Source organism: Doryrhamphus excisus, chromosome 7, assembly GCF_030265055.1.
Source record: "Doryrhamphus excisus isolate RoL2022-K1 chromosome 7, RoL_Dexc_1.0, whole genome shotgun sequence".
Lineage (NCBI taxonomy): Eukaryota > Metazoa > Chordata > Actinopteri > Syngnathiformes > Syngnathidae > Doryrhamphus > Doryrhamphus excisus.
Window position 1 is genome coordinate 5,926,550 of NC_080472.1, and position 14,146 is coordinate 5,940,695.

The 14,146-nt window shown below is 40.0% G+C and overlaps 1 long non-coding RNA gene across 2 annotated transcripts in view; it reads right to left on the reverse strand.

Moving 5' to 3' along the window:
- Window positions 1-2,685: 2,685 nt before the first annotated feature.
- The window catches only part of LOC131132593 (uncharacterized), a 42,336-nt gene continuing 30,875 nt past the window's right edge, over window positions 2,686-14,146 (reverse strand). For both annotated transcript variants that reach the window (XR_009130404.1, XR_009130403.1), the window contains exon 7: window positions 2,686-3,408. This is a non-coding gene — a long non-coding RNA (uncharacterized LOC131132593). The remainder of the gene's footprint in view (window positions 3,409-14,146) is intronic.

The window sequence follows — 14,146 nt, forward strand, 5'->3', positions numbered from 1 at the left end:
GAACACACACATAAATGCATTGTAAAGATTTGGTACAATGGAAATATACTGTAGTACTGCGTATATGTACATCCGCATTGTAAACTAAGAGAAAACATTTGTGGATATATTTTAAGGGCAGGGACTAAGTGGTTAAATGACTTATCTTGCCAGAAACTGTTTCAAACATACGCCCTGGTTATCATAAATGTATGCCAAGATTTTGCCTCAGTTTGCATACATCCAGGTAGCGTCTTGTTGTGTTATTAATTATTATTAAAGGCACGGCCATGATAAGTTAATGTCCGCTAAGTATGATTCCAGAAATGAAATATTTTCATAGCTAGAGCATAGAAAACCGGTTTACAACCTTCTATTTTTTATTTTAACATTATAACACCCCATAGTCACTTCTAATATAGTAGACATAATAAGAAAAAATAAATATTTGTTATTTGTTGTTGTAGTAAACGTGTTTCCTCGGGGACCTGAGTGGTGGGCAGACAGGGATTCAAATTCGTTTTTACGTTTTTAATAATAATTTAATAATTTTTAAGTTATTTCTTAAATTCAATAGTACCTCTAATCTTTATCAAAATGCTAGCAGTCACAACTTCCTTTGTAGTCATTTTGGCTTATTTTACAGCTTTGATCAAAAGAAAAGCAGAGTCTTGATGTGAGAAACACAATTGAATTCATATAATAATTATATCAAAACAGGAAAATGAGGTCTGTGTTGATCTCTCTGCCATATTGTGTCGAGAAAAATCAGGTCATCAATGATTTCATTGCTTTCTGCATGTAAAACTATCATTGTAAAACTATAAAAACAGGTTTTGTGCTAAAACTTTTGGCTTTTTCCAGAACGGATTAATTGGATTTACATGATTTCTTGGTTAGAGTACGTTTTGGTTAGAGTCGTACCTTCTGGAACAGACACATGACGCTAACCAAGGTTTACATGAATTTAAAGATAAAGCTTTGTGTTGTTATTTATTTGTATCAACATTTCAGTCAGCCTTGTACTTTAAGAATATGGTAATGGTAATGGTTTTATTTCATTTGAACATGCATCAGATTACAATTGAGTGCATCCCATAATCAGTTCCCAGTTCCACATGTCCAAAAGGAGTAGGAAGAAGCAAAGCTTATTAAATCCTACCCCTCCATCTGGTACTTTTACAATCAGTAACTGTTACATTTGTTCACTTCCTGCTTTCCATAATACAGTTTAAGGTTTTTTTTGTTTTGTTTTGTTTTTGTTTTTTTTTAAATAATGCACATCGTACTGAAGTACAAGGTGACATGACCATGTAAATAACAGTATGTACATAAATGTACATAAAACAACATCAACAACATATCAACAAAAAAAACAGGTATTTGTGAAAATAAACATAGAAGTGAATGAAAAAATATAAATCTTATAATTAATCTTTTTTTTTTTTACATCATAACGTTTTGTTACACCTGTATGACAGTTATGAATGTTGACTTAAAACATTGCCTGTACAATTAATATAGCTGCATACAACTTAAAAATCGTATACATTTCATAGTGCTGGTATCAAATCCGATACTGATATTAACCTTATTTTGGTCTGCCCGCACCTAGCTTTCAGTGTCACAGGCCACTCCCCTTGAAACTTCCTTCCCAGTTCACCAAAGTACACACAACATGAAATAACAAGAACACGATTATACTCACAAATACTAACTGGAAGTGGACGACAAATGCGCTCAAAGTTCTTGGCATGGTCCAGAGTAGCATTGAACACGGAGAAGAAGAAGAAGAAGAATCATTATTAATTGCAGAGCAGCTACAGGCGTGTCTGGTTTCTCCGCCCCACACCAGAGGCACAATCAAGGTTTCCGACTAGGAAACACACAAAGGTACATTTGTATTTATTTACATAGACTTCATGCATACGAGCGAACACATCAACCCACAATGCATTGTGTGCAGAGCTTTTATTTGAATTCTAAAAATAAAAAAATATAAAACTAGTTGACTTTGTTTTGTATCAAACTGTCTGAAAAGGTCAATGACCCGATAAATATGATCCTAGTAGGAGGTGTTATGGACGTTAAGTGTGTTTGTTTTCAGCAGAAGTTGTGAAGAAGTGGAAAGTCCAGTGGTGGTTAATCAGTGTGTTTAGGTCCGAGGTCATGAGGTTGCCAACAGGGACCCTCTGCTCAACGCTGAGAGGCAGATAGATACAGATCCACCACTGAGTTTTTGCTCCACCTAATTACAAAAACCACTATGAAAACACGTACAAACCTTGTATTCTTCTCATCTGTTCCAACTTTCCCCCGCGTGTGTCCTCATGCTGTGCTCAAATCGCAATGGGAGGTCAGGGGAGCAAGGTTTCCACATGTGGTAAACTTTCACTCCTTCCCACCATCCTGCAAGGCTTCCTAGCCGGGAAAATAACGCCACCGCTCACATGACATAGGAACATACGGTCATTCCTTGACACTTTCAAATCTTACTGTAGTGTTGGATGAGACAAGACTTGATCGCCAGAACAACAGGCTTTTATTGCAAGTTTGAATGGTCTCTATTGTTGTGGCCGTAAGCCATGCCGAGATAAAACTCAACTCTGAACCCCCAACATCACTTCCTCTGAGGTCTGTGATTAACAGCAACACACATGAACTTAAGACACACATGTCTTAAGTTCTATGACTATATGTACTATACTACACAGTGTAAAGGTGTCTACGGAGGTGTTATTTCATGTCTAGAGGACTCTAATAATGTTTAAAACTGTATTTAGAAGGTCACATGTTTTCTATGCTCTTAACTATGAGACGTATTCCATTTATGGATAAGAAATTAATTCATTCATTCATTTTCTACCTCTAATCCTCACAATGGTGGTGCTGGAGCCTATCCCAGCTGTCTTCGGGCGAGAGGTGGAATACACCCTGGACTGGTGGCCAGCCAATCACAGGGCACATATAGACAAACAACCATTCACACTCACATTCATACCTATGGACAATTTGGAGTGGCTAATTAACCTAGCATGTTTTTGGAATGTGGGAGGAAACCGGAGTACAAATCTGCAGTTTTTAATGTAATAATCCCGCAAATGTAATACATTTCTCTGCGCTAACCACACAACTGCCGTGCAGCCCGGATATGAAATTGACTTATTAATTATTATTATTATTGGAAGTGAAACAAATGAGGGATTACTGTATATATAAAGTGACATCCCGTGAAGACGTAGTAAGAGTGAATTCATAGCAACAGGTTGCGTGACAAATAAAATGGACAGGAAGGAACGTCCTAGGAAACAGGCTGTTTAGGCAACAATCTGGCATCATCCTGCTGCACTCTAAACTCTAAAGCACCAGTAATTGCTCAAAGGTTGCTGATGTGTCCCATTCTCTGCCCATCACCGGAAACAAGGACATCTGGGAAGGAAAAGGAAAACACAGTGAGAGCAAAGCAACAACTGCAAAAGAATACATACAAATATATCGCATGGCGGGATTTTTTTTTTAGCAGTACTTTTGAGAAAAATACAGTCAACAAGGCAGGCAGATTATTCCCTGTAACTTAACACAGCTCATTAAAAATAATGAAAGAATAAAGTCTCAAGGATCACTGACACACATACACAGTACACATATAGCTGAATAATAAACAATACATATACAATACAATACAATAATAAACAATAATCTGAAAGTTTCTGAGTACTACTGGGTGGAGTTTTGGACCCCTTGGTCCCCATGTTGGGTCCTCCATTGTGGCCCTAAGACTATGCAGGTTTTCATGTGTGGCCAAGAAGGGCTCCAGGCTGGTGGTGAATGTGTCTCAGTGTCCCCCGTCCCCCTGCTGAGAGATTCCAGAGGCTCCTCTTTTGGCCTCTCAGGGCTCTTGGGTCACTCGTTTGTCATCATGACCTTTGACTCTTGTTGGCCAGGAATGTCGGAGTTGTTTACCTAGGCTGAGACTGATGGTGTCCAGGTGGCTCCTTTTCTCTCCTTTTTCATGTTTTTCTCCTTTCAAGATTCTTACCTCTTCTGTGGTCAATATTGCACTAATCTAGGTAATACTTCCTTCGACAAGTACTACCTATAAATACTACAAATTGTGTATTTAGATGTTAAATTTATTCTATTATTCTTAATCTCATTTTTTGTGTAGTATAAATGTACTTGAACAAAGAATACTGTATATATTTATTGAAAAAATTAAACATTTTTGAGTGCCTGATTATAAACCACAGCACTCATCTCAGCAATGAGTTATATATGGTTCTAAACATTATTAAAGCACTCTAGATGTGAAATAACATCCCTATAGTCACCTTTACAATTCTATTACTAACAAAAATTAAGACATTTAAGGCATACATAAGGCGGGGTACACCCTGGACTGGTGGCCAGCCAATCACAGGGCACTAATAGGCAAACAACCATTCACACTCACATTCATACCTATGGACAATTTGGAGTCGCCAATTAACCTAGCATGTTTTTGGAATGTGGGAGGAAACCGGAGTACCCGGAGAACATGCAAACACCACACAGAGATAGCCGAGGGTGGGATTGAACACTGGTCTGTGAGGTCTGCGTGCTAACCACCCATCCGCCGTGCAGCCCTGATAATTCAAACCTGCAATAAAAGCCTGTTGTTACTGTGATTAAGTTTGGTGCCTGTGTGTCCCACCCAACATTACAATAATATTACTGACACCTTGTGATATTTAGGACACTACGGGCAGACTACAAGAAGAAATAAGAGTTAAGATGAGCAGAATTGAAAAGAGCATGTAAGGAACCAATAATACAGGAAAACAGCAAAGGTAAAATCATGTGTGTTGTGGAGGTTCCACTCAAGGGAATAACAAATCATCCTGTCTCTCTCTCTCTCTCTCTCTCTCTCTTGGAGCTTCCCAACCTTCTTCCAGGTTTTCACCTACTGGAAACCCGTGGAAAGCTTCCTATGCCCCAGTCTTTCAGACCCCACCGCCCCTTTGTAAAGAGCCCATTAAACAAGGCTGTACTACAAACAGTAAGTCCAAAGAGAGCGAGGGCCAGGTGTTGGCTACACAGGGAATGAGTGTCTAATGCAGCCATTACCAGTGGTGGAGGAAGGGAGGTGGATTATCATAAAAGCCTCTCCCCTCCCTCTAATGTGGACATGTCTGATCAATACCAGACTCCTGGGAGGGTATGGAGGATTGGATGCTTGGATGAGAGAAATGCTTGTTTGGCTATCCAGTACAGGGGGGGGGGGATCTGATCCACTTCTGATTTGTAAGATATGGACACTACATTAGTTTTCATGCTTAGTTTATTTCAACGACACAGTACACATTAAGTTAGGGACAGGAAGTGTTTATGGTGTCACATGTCCACTTGGTAAACAAATACAGTACAGTAGCAGCAGTCTTTGAATAGTAATAGTAATCACTAGTGTCTAGTGATTAGAGATATTATATCAATATTGGCTTTCTTATTGTAATTCCTCATTTATGGCGGTTAATTGCGTCCAGACCCAACTGCGATCATCCATTTTCTATGCCACTTATCCTCACTAGGGTTTTCGAGCTGTCTTTGGCCGAGATGCGGGGTACACCCTGGACTGGTTGCCAATTAACCTAACATGTTTTTGGAATTTGGGAAGAAACCGGAATAACCAAAGAAAACCCACGCATGCACAGGGAGAACATGCAAACTTCTACACAGAGCTGTCCAAGCAAGGAATCGAACCCAGTTCTTCCCAACCTCCTGACTGTGTGGCCTACATGCTAACCACTCATTAACCGTGCAAAGTATGATTGATTCATTCATTCATTTTCAACCGCTTATCCTCACGAGGGTCGCAGGGGGTGCTGGAGCCTATCCCAGCTGTCGTCGGGCGAGAGGCGGGGTACACCCTGGACTGGTGGCCAGCCAATCACAGGGCACATATAGACAAACAACCATTCACACTCACATTCATACCTATGGACAATTTGGAGTGGCCAATTAACCTAGCATGTTTTTGGAATGTGGAATGGAAACCGGAGTACCCGGAGAAAACCCACGCTAACCACTCGACCGCCGTACAGCAAAGTACAATTCAATATTACTAAATTCAATATAAATACTAGAGATGTCCCGGGTCCAAGTACGAACCCACGCCAGCGTGTACCACCAGGAGTTTGTGTCGCAGCTCAGCCCATGCTCCAGCTGTGCCAGGAATGCTATCCCCCGCACGGTTCCTGTTGACTCCGCCGTGCATGCTGTCCCAGCCATCCCCTGGAGGGGTTCCACCAGCTTCACTGGGAATGCCGTCACAGGCCGACCCGTGTAGGAGTCCTACTGGTTCCCTGGGGTTCTGTTGGTTATGTCGACATGTTGTACTGGCCGTTCTCCCAGAGGGGTCCTTCTGGTTCTACCGGGCATGTCGTCCTGGCGGGACCGCTCCAGGGGACCTACCACCTGTCCTCCCGCCACCCACCCAATTTTGACTCTGGACTTTGGAACATCTGGGATCCATCCTTAAGGGGGAGTACTGCCAGTTTGTTTATTTTCACTGTTATGGCTTAGTTCCAGGTTTCATCCTCATTACTTTCCTTTTGTTCTCTTCTGTTCTTGGTCGCCTTTACGTTTCTTGATTTGACACACCTGCGGCTCATTTAGGTTTTGATTATTTAGTTGTGCCTGTGGCATCTGTCTTTTGTTGGTGCATTGTACTTTGTAGCTAGCTCTGTTGCTGGATCATTTGTTCGGTGCTGCAACATTCATCAGTTAAAGATTGTATTACCTGTTATTGGGTTCAGTCTCTGCATTCTGAGGTCATTGACACCATGACACTATTGACCACCATGCTGTGTCATAACCAAAAACCTGTTGGCAACCTTCCTTGTTTTTTTTTGTGGTTTCTCTATAGTGGTTTCTCTATAGTTCTTCCTGTGGTGGCTAGTTTATCATCAATGTAACATTACTGACACCTAGTGACCATCCATCCATCCATCCATTTTCCTCCACTTATCCGGGTCCGGATCTCAGTCGGGAAGCCCAGACTTCCCGGTCCCCGGCCACCTCCTCCGGTTCCACCGGGAGGACACCAAGGCGTTCCCAGGCCAGCTGTGAGACATAATCCCTCCAGCATGTCCTAGGTCTGCCCCGGGGCCTTTTCCCGCCTGGGCATGCCCGGAACACCTCACCAGGGAGGCGTCCGGGCCATGTCCCAAGAACCAGATTTGGCCGCCGAAGACCAGGTCGCCCAGGCACCCGCCCTTGACCGCCACCCAACACACAATGCACCGGACCCTTATGCTTGCCCCCGTAGGTGGTGGGTCTACGAGGGGGAGGTTTAGTTATGGTTTTGGACACCTCATACATACAAATACACATAACCCCGTCCTGTCATTTATCTTAATAACGTACAGCAAAAATGCGCATATTTCAAATGTAGCAGCAATTCGTGATTTATTGTAATTGATTAATTTGAATACTGTGATTAATCCGTGATCACTTGACAGGCTTACTGAAAATACATTCATTCATAAAAATACTTAAAACATGATTTTCACAATATTGACTTAATATAGGAGTATTATGTGCACATAAACATAATGAATGAAAATACTACCTGTGTACTACAATGACTGAGTGAAGTGACAACAGTCAGGGGCACTTAAAATGGAAGTCATTTCCAGCTGAAAGTGAGTGTTTCCTGTGTGAGCATACCATTAGTATTGGTCTTACCTGTTCTCTCCGTGCTAACACTTGACTATATCAATACAGAGAAAATATGCTCATATTAATCCCAAATATCCTGCGCTCCTCTTAACACCTGAAGTGCACTCAGTAGCTATTTCTGCTTTCACTAATGCTGTTGTATATCAAACCAATCTCTGTGAAAGCCCCGTACCTCCCACACAGCAGCAGGCCTGACCTGCTCTCACACGACACGTCCAAAACGTCCAAAGTCCTCTCGGGTTTTTCTTTTGTTATACAGTCCTCTCCTTTAAACGCCATCATAAAAGCGCCATCGCACCACTGCATTGCAAAGTGAGTCTTTGAAATCCGAGTTTTTGTCAACTCATAAGTTAATGAATCGGAAAACTCGCACATTGAGTACTCGGGCATCTGTGAGTCTGTAGCCACGTTTACATGAACCCAAATATTCCAATTCGCAGTGACAGTTTTTATCAGTGAAAAACCTTGCACTGTTAGGCTCGGTGGCCAGAGCCTGGTACGGACACTTTTCAAGCAACAGGGAGGTAACAGATTGGTCTTTTTTTCTTTCTTTTTTTTTAAACTGTCAACTAAAGTGAAGAAAGGCAGGCCGACACATGGACCATTCAAGTGGTGTGTAGACACGTGCAAGCACAAACACACACAGCATTTGGAAGAGGAGTGGGCATGTTTGATGTAAAAACAAGCAATTGAATAATGAAATGCACAATAAATAAAATAATAATAAAATAACAATAAATTAATAAATAATCTATATATATATATATATATATATATATATATATACATATTTTTATATATAAAATAAAATGTATTTATCTATATTATACATGATGTACTACACATGATCAGTATTACTGTTTTTATTGTTTAAAGTATTGATCACATATCATGTACTTACCACATAGTCAACTTTTACTCCTTTATGATTAATTAACCTAATTATTTAGAATTCAACAAGGTCTTATGTCTTTGTTGTCATCACTGTGAGTTATATATAACAAGTTTTTTTTAAATAAAAAAAATAGGAGAATTAAAAAATACAAACATTTGTTCGATATTGTGATAATATTGTTATATTGTCAATGAAAGTAAATACATGGTATTATCCTAATTCCAGTACACTTGTAATGTGCTCATGATGTTGTCAAATGATATCATTTTTAATCCTACATTGTTCTTCATTGTGTGTCGTATCCTCCATTCCATGGTGATGTGATCTTTAGTATTTATCCGCGTCTTTGTAGCTTCATACAGATTTTACAGTTGGCGTTCCAAGTTTTCCGCTGCTTCCTCACGATGTCAGATGTTTTGTTAGATGCAGTGCGATGAAGATATTTGTGTTGGTGAATTTAATGATGATGGGTGTTGATATCTACCGCCCCCTTCCTTTGATTGGAGGAATTCATCTATTTTGTGTGTTTCTCCTCGTTCATTGGTGTATTCTTAACTATCTTCCATTTGCTTGCACAAGGAGAACATGATACAAACTGGTCTTTGGACCCTTTCGAACCACCCCAATACAATTAAACAGTGGCCTTTTATTGTGGCCCACTGAAGGCGCACCCTGTGCAATCATCACCAGCAGCTGGATATGCCACACCTGTGAGATGGATAGATGATGAATCGTGAAAAATGAATGCTCACTAACTCAGTTTAACCCCGGGCTCACACTGGATCCGCCGCGGTTGTGGTCCTGATCCAAGTGCCACTCCAGTCGGCAATGCGGCTAGAGTGGAAACTGCGCTCGTTCCCGTGATAACTAGCCTTGTATACAGGAAGTTCTTGTAAACAATAACCATATTTGCCTGCACAGACTTCATCCAATGAGTAAGTACCAAAACATATCTTTTGGTACGAGCGGATTCTTTCCATTTTGTCGTAAGGCCTACTGAGCTCACGGAGCTGGTGCGAACCTACAATAGGCACAGCAATCTTACGGAGTGCTTACAGCGGCCGCGACTAAGCCGTGACGAATCCAGTGTGATCCGAGGGTAAGCGATTGGCTTTTGTTTACATCAAAAATGTTTTACTTATTGAATGAAGCATACATCTTTGCATTTTCTTCAATTAAACTTGTTGGAAATAAACTAAAACAAAGCTAACCAAGGAGGAATATCTGTAACAAATAGAAACATCCATGCTAATTATTATTTAATTACTATTAAATGGAATTACTATTGTGTGCGTATTTTTTAAATGCTTCACAATTCACAATTGAACCTAAGTAAAAACTAAGTAAAACTAAAATCATGCTGTTTGGTAGTAGCAGAAAGGACACCAGCAAATACAAATAGACGGTGTAAACATTGAAAGGGTGAAGGAAAATACATTTCTGGGGATCACAATAGATGAAAATATGAGCTGGAAACCTCATATTACAAATATACAACATAAGGTGGCCAGAAATATTTCAATATTGAACAAAGCAAAATTTGTTCTCAATCAGAAATCACTCCACACTCTTTATTGCTCTCTGGTTCTACCATATCTTACTTATTGTGTGGAAATATGGGCTAATAACTATAAAAGCAACCTTCACTCGCTAAATGTACTGCAAAAAAGGTCAGTAAGGATAATTCATAATGCCGCCTACAGAGAACATACTAACTCCTTATTTCTAAAATCACAAATACTTCAACTTGCTGATATAGTTCATCTTCAAACAGCTAAAATAATGCATAAGGCTAAAAATAACCAATTAGCCAAAAATGTCATCCAATACTTCTCTACAAGAGAGGAGAAATATGATCTCAGGGAAGAAGTACATTTGAAACACTTCTATGCTAGGACTCCGTTATGCTAGCCATAGCATTTCAGTATGTGGAATCAAACTATGGAATGGATTGAGTAAGGAAGTCAAACAATGCACAACGATGAGCCAATTCAAGAAACAATACAAGCAGTTGATGTTTGCTAAATACAAGGATGAAGAGTTTTGAACCAGTCATGATGTGCTATATATATCACTATATTGACACTTACTATGGTACACATTATGTCATTGGATGCTCATATCACCTCCTACTTTGGGACGTGACAAAAAGAATGAAATAAATATAAAAATAAAATAAAAAATAAAATAAAATTTATAACTAAATTAAATTAAATTAAACTTTTATTTTTTTATTATATATTGAGCATTTATTTTGCCTTCAGTGTTTATGTATGTTACATTTGTTCACTTCCTGCTTTCCTAATTTAGTCAAGTTCAAGTCTTGAACCAGTCATGATGTGCTATATATATCACTATATTGACACTTACTATGGTACCCATTATGGCATTGGATGCTCATATCACCTTGTACTTTGGTACGTGGTAAAAAAACAATAAAATAAAAAAAAACTTAAACAATATTAGGAAAGCAGGAAGTGAACAAATGTTACTGATTGTAAAAGTACCAAATGGAGGGGTAGGATTTAATAAGCTTTGCTTCTTCCTACTCCTTTTGGACATGTGGAACTGGGAACTGATTAATCTGATTAATCTGATGCATGTTCAAATGAAATAAAACCATTACCATTACCATTATTTTTGTTTGCCTAAAATCTTTGTCCTGTTTTATTTTGATTATGTTTACCAACAAATTGAAGACAAAATCCCCAATTCATTCAGCGACTTGGAAAAGCTGTGAAACTATTCCTCCTGCCACAAACTAAAATGACGCAGTGAAGGAAAATAAAGATATCATTAGTTTTGCACCGTAGATATTTTCAAAGCTCGTACGTGAAAGAGTCCATAATGTCTTTTCCAAAGCTCTTCACGTGTCCAATAACTGCGGCCCCTTTATCTGCACCCTGCAGGAAGGTTAATGACAGACATGTAAGTGGCAGCGTGACCTGTTCTGCCGCACATGGACTTTATTTGCTGCGGTTTTAGCTGCAACTTCCACGCTTTGCCCCTGGGGGCACAAATATGTCTGCGGAGCTCCAGCGATCCGACAAAGCAGCGCAGACCTAATCCAGGCCAGGTCTGGGGCTGTGTTTGGTATGCATCCCTTAGGTATGGAATAAATACAAGGCTGGTAAGCAGATCTGCTTGCCTGAACAACCGTGGGAGACCAGAGGGCTTTCCGACCTTGCGTTACACGCCTCGACGAGATGTCTCTTATCCATATGCGGAACCTTATAACGTTTTGGACGTTTCCTCAATGAGAGCCGCTTTGATCTCTGCTGGAAAGTCATGCACTTTTTTAATGACCAAGTTCAAGTGCTATTAGTTTCATTTTTATCAGTGAGTGAGGATGCTTGGCACATTTGGGAATGTAGAGCAAGAGGGAGGTGGTGTAGCCTGGAGGGTGGGGAAGGAGGACCAGAAGCTTTGGGAGACGATCCTTCTGTTGGACTACACTACTGAAAAACTGGAGAACTACGAAATGGAGTCATCTGGTGGAACCCGAAGTCGTTACTTTGTTCAACCTATAGCGCTCCCTTGACATGCTTTTCTTCGTTTCTTCCATTTGTGCAGATTTTTATTTCGATTCTTTTCTTTTCATACGCATAATACATATACGCATAACACCTGGGTTTTAGTAATTAACTACAAAAGGTCTGACGAAGATCAAAGAATCAAAGAAATTCATTGAATCCATTCAAGAACCTCTAAAACATGACTTTTACTGAAAGGAGGAGAGGGTGCCATCTTTGTATTTGCTATGACTTCGTTTCTCATCTTCCTCCACTCACAACTTTCTTTGGCCCCATCGTGGGTTATTTAGCAGTTATTTACCAGATTGTTACGCGTAGCGCAATGTTGATAACTGGCCCATGTGATAACTGGCCATGTGTAATGAATGCATATGGCCTTTCTACCGCTTATCCTCCCTAAGGTATGCTGGAACCTATCTCAGCTGTCTTCGGCCGAGAGGCGGGGTTCACCAGCCAATCACAGGGCACATATAGACAAACAACCATTCACACTCACATTCATACCTATGGACAATTTGGAGTGGCCAATTAACCTAGCATGTTTTTGGAATGTGGGAGGAAACCGGAGTACCCGGAGAAAACCCACGCATGCACGGGAAGAACATGCACATTCTACACAGAGATGGCCGAGGGTGGAATTGAACCTTGGTCTCCTGTGAGGCCTGCGTGCTAACCGCTCACCCACCGTGCAGCCGTCCTGATGCTCTTTTATATCGTTATTCTGACCTCAACACATCAACAGCAGTGTGATTCCATATATGGTAGGTATGTATCTCCAGCTCACAAACACGTATCTAGAATGGATCGACACTTCCTCATTGTCACTAAACTATCACAAAATGCAACGTCTTTTATTATGCGTGTATGTGTGGTTTAAATAGACAGAAACACAAGTAAAAACAGTAAAAAACAAAAGTGCAATGAAATAAACTCAAAGCATTCAGACATGCTATTTTTTATTCATCCATCTTCTATGTTGCTATAATTATTGGCCCGATATCAACATAAAAATGCAATATTGGTTGATATTGGTATTGGATTTTTTCCCTATATTAATTTACATAAAAAATGCTGTATACCACATATACACCACACATACTGTATGTGTTCATTCCACCACAGGAGATATGTCATGTTGCATATATCGGTATCGGCAGGTATCGTATCGGAAATTGAGAGTTGGACAAGTTTTCGGTTTAAAAAAAAAAAGCCAATATTGGACATCCCTACTCATAGTGACGCTAGGGTCCATAGGGTATGCTGGAGCCTATCCCAGCTGACTTCAGGCGAGAGGCGGGCTAATCACATGGTGTTGTGTTTTAGCTTGGGCATATGTTGCACTGAGTAGGAAGTTACTGTGTGCACACAGTGGTTATGTTGCTGTTGTGGTTTATTTAAAATCATTTTAAAAATCACCATTAAAAATCCATTCCAAAACACTAGAAAACATGTCGACATAAACAGAACATTTTTCATCGAAATAATCTCACATTTTATGTCCACAAAGCTGGTCACTTTTTAGTAATACAATAGTAATAGTAATATAATAGTAATAAAAGACATGAATGAGCTGGCTGACTTAAGCAGGTTTCAGTGTGTAGTGAAATAGTTGAAAATGGAACTTCAACTAGTGACGCACCCCAAATAACTCCTGCCTGCCCTTGAAGCCACCAAAGGAGCAGACGTACCCGTTTCTACTTGCCATGTCGTTTGCGGATGAACCAATGGCCGAGTCATCACAGCTTTGTTGACGTGTGACATGACGTGACGAATGTGGTACTTTTCAGTCATGCTGTACCATGAATTCTGCAACATAGTATTTTATTTTTATTACCATTTCATCTTTGTGGTTTAACTCAATCACGGTTTTTCAAAAATATATTTATGAATAAATCATGCTGCTTTGTGGTTGAATATGGTAATGGTAATGGTTTTATTTCATTTGAACATGCATCAGATTACAATTGAATGCATCCCATAATCAGTTCCCAGTTCCACATGTCCAAAAGGAGTAGGAAGA